The 5904-nt window shown below is 40.4% G+C and overlaps 1 non-coding gene across 1 annotated transcript; it reads right to left on the reverse strand.

Moving 5' to 3' along the window:
- Positions 1-3679: 3679 nt before the first annotated feature.
- Positions 3680-3771, reverse strand: TRNAY-GUA (transfer RNA tyrosine (anticodon GUA)). The gene is given in 2 exon segments: positions 3680-3715; positions 3735-3771. It is a non-coding gene; the product is annotated as a tRNA-Tyr (tRNA).
- Between the last annotated feature and the right edge of the window lie 2133 nt (positions 3772-5904).

Here is a 5904-nt window from a genome sequence, read left to right on the forward strand (position 1 = left end):
TCAATATTGTAAGACTCGGTCTTGACAGCAGCATATCCTGGTGTAGTTTACCTGTTCTACTAAGTGCAAAGTTTACTAAAACCAAGATTTGATGTAAGAATTGAACGAAGATTAAAGTCTTATAGCATGAATATGGGTGCGTTTAAATACCTGAGATCTCAGATCTGAGGTGATTAGGTAGATCCTAGGAGAGATCCAGATCCTTAGGATCTCAACGAGGAGCTAAAATCCAGTGTTGATTGCAAATAAAAAAAAACCTGGGATCAAAGATTCTGTATCTGATTATTACTTGAGATTTGAGATTGAATTTTTTGTATGTATCCATTTAGACGAAATTACTGATAGATAACAGTCAGTAGGATTTTCTCAATTAAACATTTTGCCCATTTCAATTAATTATGCGCTATGGAACACCTATTTTTTATTTAAATCTCAATCTTGCAAAAGAAACCGCATATAAGATGGATCACATGATGTCAACATGAACAAAGCAAATTCTTATTAAATGATGCCTTCAACATGCAAAGTAAACTCTTCTGCATGACAATATTTGCAGCCATTCTAAACCCATGGGGGGTGTCCCTTGTCGCTAGGTCGAAACTGGGTGTACTCTCCAACCGGAGGCCTGCCAATATGTGATCGGTGATGGGGGGTGTTCCTTGTCGCTAGGTCGAAACTGGGTGTACTCTCCAACCGGAGTTCTGCCAGTGTTCTTCCTTCGCCTGGCCAACAGAAGTTAGACTTTGCAATCATTAGCTGAATACCAAACTACCCGCGGATTCCGATCACAATCTAGGGGACCACCTAAAAAATTCTTGCCAAAATAAAATCCTCATTAGAAATGCATCTCGTGGTTCAACACCACATTGATATACAATTTTCCAAGTTCAACAAAGTAAAGCAGAAAAATGGGACATTGTGCTCTTCAAATGCATGTTATCTTAACTAGTTTTTATGAGAGGTCTTGTGTGGCGCTCATTGTATTAGTAAAGTGGCTCATCTTTGGAGGCTTTGAGCAATTACTTAGTAGTGAGAGGCTTTCTGATGTGCTGGTCAATAAAGACCTATAATTGTATTAATCCCATTTACGATATAAACTGGTAAAATAAACCTAGTTTATCGCTTTAAAATGATATATACAACACAAAATAAGGATTGTAAGCCCACAAAGGCTCCATACACCTGGCTTTCAAGTTAAAGGATGTCCTGAGTTCGATACACTGTGTGTACCCTTGCCGCAAGGTTGAAGCCCATAAGAATAGGTGAAAGTACTAGTGGATTTTTACACTGCAAACACAGTTTTACACTGCAAACGCCAAAACAGGGTTTTGGCCTGTAACATGATGTCCCAACTAGGGATGCAACTGGGTTGGTTTGAACCTAGTCTAAATGTAAGACCCAAACCTGACCCAATCTAATTCAGGTCCACGTGCGGCTAGAAATTGTGGATACATATGGGTTAACGAGTTCAAGTATATAGCGGGTTGGGTTAATCAGGTTGGGCTTTAATAGACGTATTTTGATTTGGGTCGAGTTTGGGTCTGTGTATGGCTCAAAAAAGTTGACCCAACAGGTTCAGGTATGATCTATTTGGATCTTAACAGGTTCAGGTTTCAGCTCAGGTCTTGATATGATTGATATGCTAGACATAATTATCCCCCAATATATAACAAAATATGTAAATTACTGGAACCAGTTTTCATTAAGAAGATTATATGCTACCCAAGGGGTTTCACGTAGTGGGATGGGGGCCTAGACCGTTTGACAGGCAGTCTAGGTTCAAATCCCATGGGCGTGCCGTCACCCCCTTGCACAAGCCGAAACTTGGCGACTCCCTGGGGTCGAGGGGTAAGCCCCCAAAGTTTTACGCTGACATGGACAAAGACCGTAAGTACGGCAAACAGAGCCAGTGCGGCTAGGTCTCTACGCCTAGAGCGGTTTCTTAGAGTAAAAAAAAGAAGATTATATGCTAGCAAATGAGAAGTTTATTAACTATTCTAAATAATGCCAAAATCTAAATATAAAAAAAATATTTTCATACCAACCAATCATTTCCAGTTGAAATAAAAAGACGTTGGTTCACATATAAAACAAGTTTGGGCACATAATCAGTTATGTTTAGGTCGGTTATGGTTTGGGTTGGTTTAAGAATAAAACGAGTTCAGGTACATAATCGGGTCGGTTCAGTTTTACAATATGGAAACCATTTGGGTCGGGTATATAAAGCAGATTGGTCCAAATGGATTCAGGTTTTTATTTACAATACCCAAGACCCGACCCATTTTTTATTATGGGTCTATATTTTGAACCCAACCCAAACCCATGGATCAACTAAAATCAGGTCAGGTCGAGTATAATCAGTTCAGGATATCTTGTCAGGTCGAGTATACCCCCACCCAGTTACACCCCTAGTCCCAACTATAGCAGTGGTTTCTCCCTATTGTCAGAAAAAAGAAGGATGTGGGCTGTAAGATAGTGACAAAGACTTTGTGATAGAAGAAAATTGTGAGACTTGGGGGGCACGTTTGGTTCGATCACATAAGATTAACTTTTTAAAATCTCATTTGACCAGTACCTTAAAAGCATCAAACATAAAACTTTTTTTGGCACAATACCTAAAAACAAGCCTCATAAAAATGAGATTTAGAAAATGAATCTTATTTGTGTGAAATTCACTTTCTGGTGAAGTCTCATGAGATTTGAAATCTCTTGAGATTTTGAAAGTGAATCTTTTAAACAATATTTTCACTTTTCAAAAACACTATTCAACCAGACAGCTTGATCGTGGTCATTCATAATGCAACAGGCACACTAATCACAGAGTAATAGTTTACTAACCCCCGATGAATTCTCTATAATAAGATAATTTTATAGGTCCAGATCCTACTAAGCTCAAATATAAAGCCCTCAGGCTTATGGCTCACCCATTTGACCAGCTATACAGGGCAGTTTGGCAGCATCGATCCGAAGCCTGACCCGAGCCTGACCTTCTATAATTTTGGTCAAAGCTCTGATAAATATCAGACCAAGTGTTAGCTTTAGTTCTTATGCAGTCTGTGCCAAGATACTGGACCAAGCACTAGGCCAGCCCAATGGCACGGAAGCAATGAAGTTTAGCCCAAAAGGCTTCGCTCATCTGGTAGGGGTGACTTGTGAAAGTTACCAAGTTGATGGGATGTCATGAGTTCAAAATCCACATACACATCTTTTGCCATGGGTTAGTAAAGTTGAAGCTGGGTGTACTCTCTGGCTGGTAAGAGAGACTTAAAAAGTTTTAGGAATTAGAGACCTATCAATATGCAGTCCGTGGTGGGTTTAATGAAGTTGATTTTGCCTTAAAATAAGGCTCTGCGTGGTTGGTAGGAGCTGTCAGTGCACGTCTCCTTGGTGGGACGTTGCAGGTTCAAACCCTAGTGGTACGTTGAATAATAATTGGGGGGTCTGCCTAACCCCAGCTTGCCTTTAAAAAAAAAATCATAGGGACATCCCTTTGTCGCAGGCCCAAGCTACCTGTACTCTCTCCTATTGGTAGGATTGACCTCAAAGGTTTTACGGGCCTGTGACAAAGGATGCCCGTAAGGTTCATGCAGTCGGTGGTGGGGTTTTCTCCTTACAAAAAAAAATTTTTTTTAAGTGTTTTCAAAATAAGCTTGATTTTGACCTAAAAAGAGTTAGAAACTCCGACCTGCCGGATTCGAACCAGCGACCTAAGGATTAGCTGAAGAGAAACCCCACTACAGTCCTCCGCTCTACCAACTGAGCTAAGGTCGGATTACGAAAATCTTCTGCACATAAAATAAATTATATTATAAATATTGGTTCCATATCCAGCATGAGCCAATCATTTGCTCGGAGTTGATCACATGATTTTAGTTTAACCTTTGGTTCAACAAAGGCCAATTATGTGATAGATAAGGATAGGAAATATCTAAAAAGTTTATTCCATTTTAGCATAAAGAAAATGCCACACATTCTTAATAATTGACCCACCACGGGAAGTGAATGTGATGTGTTTGGACTGGACCCAAACAGTGGGACCCTTTACTAGATCTGAATCTGCTTTAGCTCCCTATCCTTATTTGGTCTTGATTTTCATGCAATCAGATCATCATGGAATTCGGGTTTGAAAACCCGAAACGAAACTCAAAATGCTCTAACATCTGTCTTTAGATTCACGATTTTATTAGAGCTCTGTACGTAAAATATGACCATCAGGTTCAGCCTATAAAATTGCAACATATGCAACTAACATGCGTGATATTTTGAAAATATCACGATTGAAACCTGACATTCTCAAAAGGCACAATATATTCAAAATATCGCCTCTTGAAATTATCGGGGGTTTTTTATCCTGAATTAATGGGCTAAAAAACTTTTACATTTTGTATTCATATACATTGTTTTATAATTTGTGTCTATGGATTTCCCGAGATTTTTCCTAGAAAACAGAACTCTTTAATTTGTCACGAGAAAATTTTTCCATATTTAACTTATGAAAACCCCCCACCAGCGCGCCGTCCAGCTGTAGGAAACACCAGGGCTAGTACCCCCAACCCCAGGACCTAAACTTGCTTCAGCTTATCCAAGAGGGACAACGCCTAGGGCTGTCAATGGGTCGGGCCAGGGTTGACCCAAACCCACCCATATAAGTATTATCCGGGTTTGTGTTCTATTGGGTCACGAAAATAGAACCCCATAACCAGACCTGAATATTTAAAAAAATTAATTTCATTAAAAATACATATAAAATACTCGGGTCAGGTCAGGTACCCGGGGAAAAATCATGACCCAAACCCAGCCTGCATATTTCTCGGGAATGGATCAGGTCTACCTGAATATTATTCGGGTTGGCACTTTCCTTGCCATACCTAGGAAATCATGTTCGGGTTGGGCTGGGTACCCGGTACAAAGTGGACCCATTGACAGCCTTAATAAGGCCTGCAGGAATATGACAGCTGATGCCCGTTCCAACTACACAAACACCCTCAGGATGCCACTCGAAAATTTTCTCAAAGATTTGTGGACTGGCACCCATAGCAACTATTATTTTTTCTTACCAGATAATTGCACACACGGCGAGACCATCATCTTTGCCTTTACTTCAAGGTGTGATTCGCAAACACGTTACTCTAATGGCCAAGAGTTATACCATAGTTATCGAAGGGTGTCCTTAAGGGGGAAAGCACGCTTCCAAAGCGGAAAGTAATATGAATCCCTCAAAAAGGGGAAAGAGTGGGAGAAAACTTGCTTCTTTCTTGCATGTTATTATTTTTTTTTTCTTCTTAGCTGTCGACCATTTGTCACTTGATTTTTTTTTTTTTTTTTCGCTTCTCATACTTTCACACTCGCTTGTAAACTAATCCGGCTTCAGGCTTCACAATATTTTGTAAGACTCGCTTCCCCAATTCCGCTTCACACATCATTTTGGATTCCGCTTCACACATCATTTTGGTATCCATGACTCCCTCCCTGGTAAATATGGGCCATACCACCAATGGGGGGCTCCGCATGGTTGGTAGGAGCTGTGCACGCTTCCTTGTGGTGGGACGTTGAATAATAACTAGTGGGGGTCTGCCTAACCCCAACTTGCCTTGAAAATCTACGAGTCATACTCATTGTTATGGGTTTACATCATACAGCTTTAAATCAATAAAAAAATCCCACTAAAAGTCAAACCTGTTTCCCTAAAGCAGGTTCAACCTGTTGGGTTGCGAAAGAGGGTAAACCCGAATTGAAGGCCGCAAGCAATCAAGCAGAAAAAGCCACAGATCACACGCTCTCACCTTTCATTTGATGTTTCTGTATTTAAGTGTCCCTCCCCTATGGCCATAAATTCCCAACCCAGTACTGGTGCAAAGTCCAGTCTGATTCAAGTTTTAGTGGGTACCCAGCCCTCAATTGTTC

Source organism: Nuphar pumila, chromosome 11, assembly GCF_984573655.1.
Source record: "Nuphar pumila chromosome 11, dmNupPumi1.hap1.1, whole genome shotgun sequence".
NCBI classification, from domain to species: Eukaryota; Viridiplantae; Streptophyta; class Magnoliopsida; order Nymphaeales; family Nymphaeaceae; genus Nuphar; species Nuphar pumila.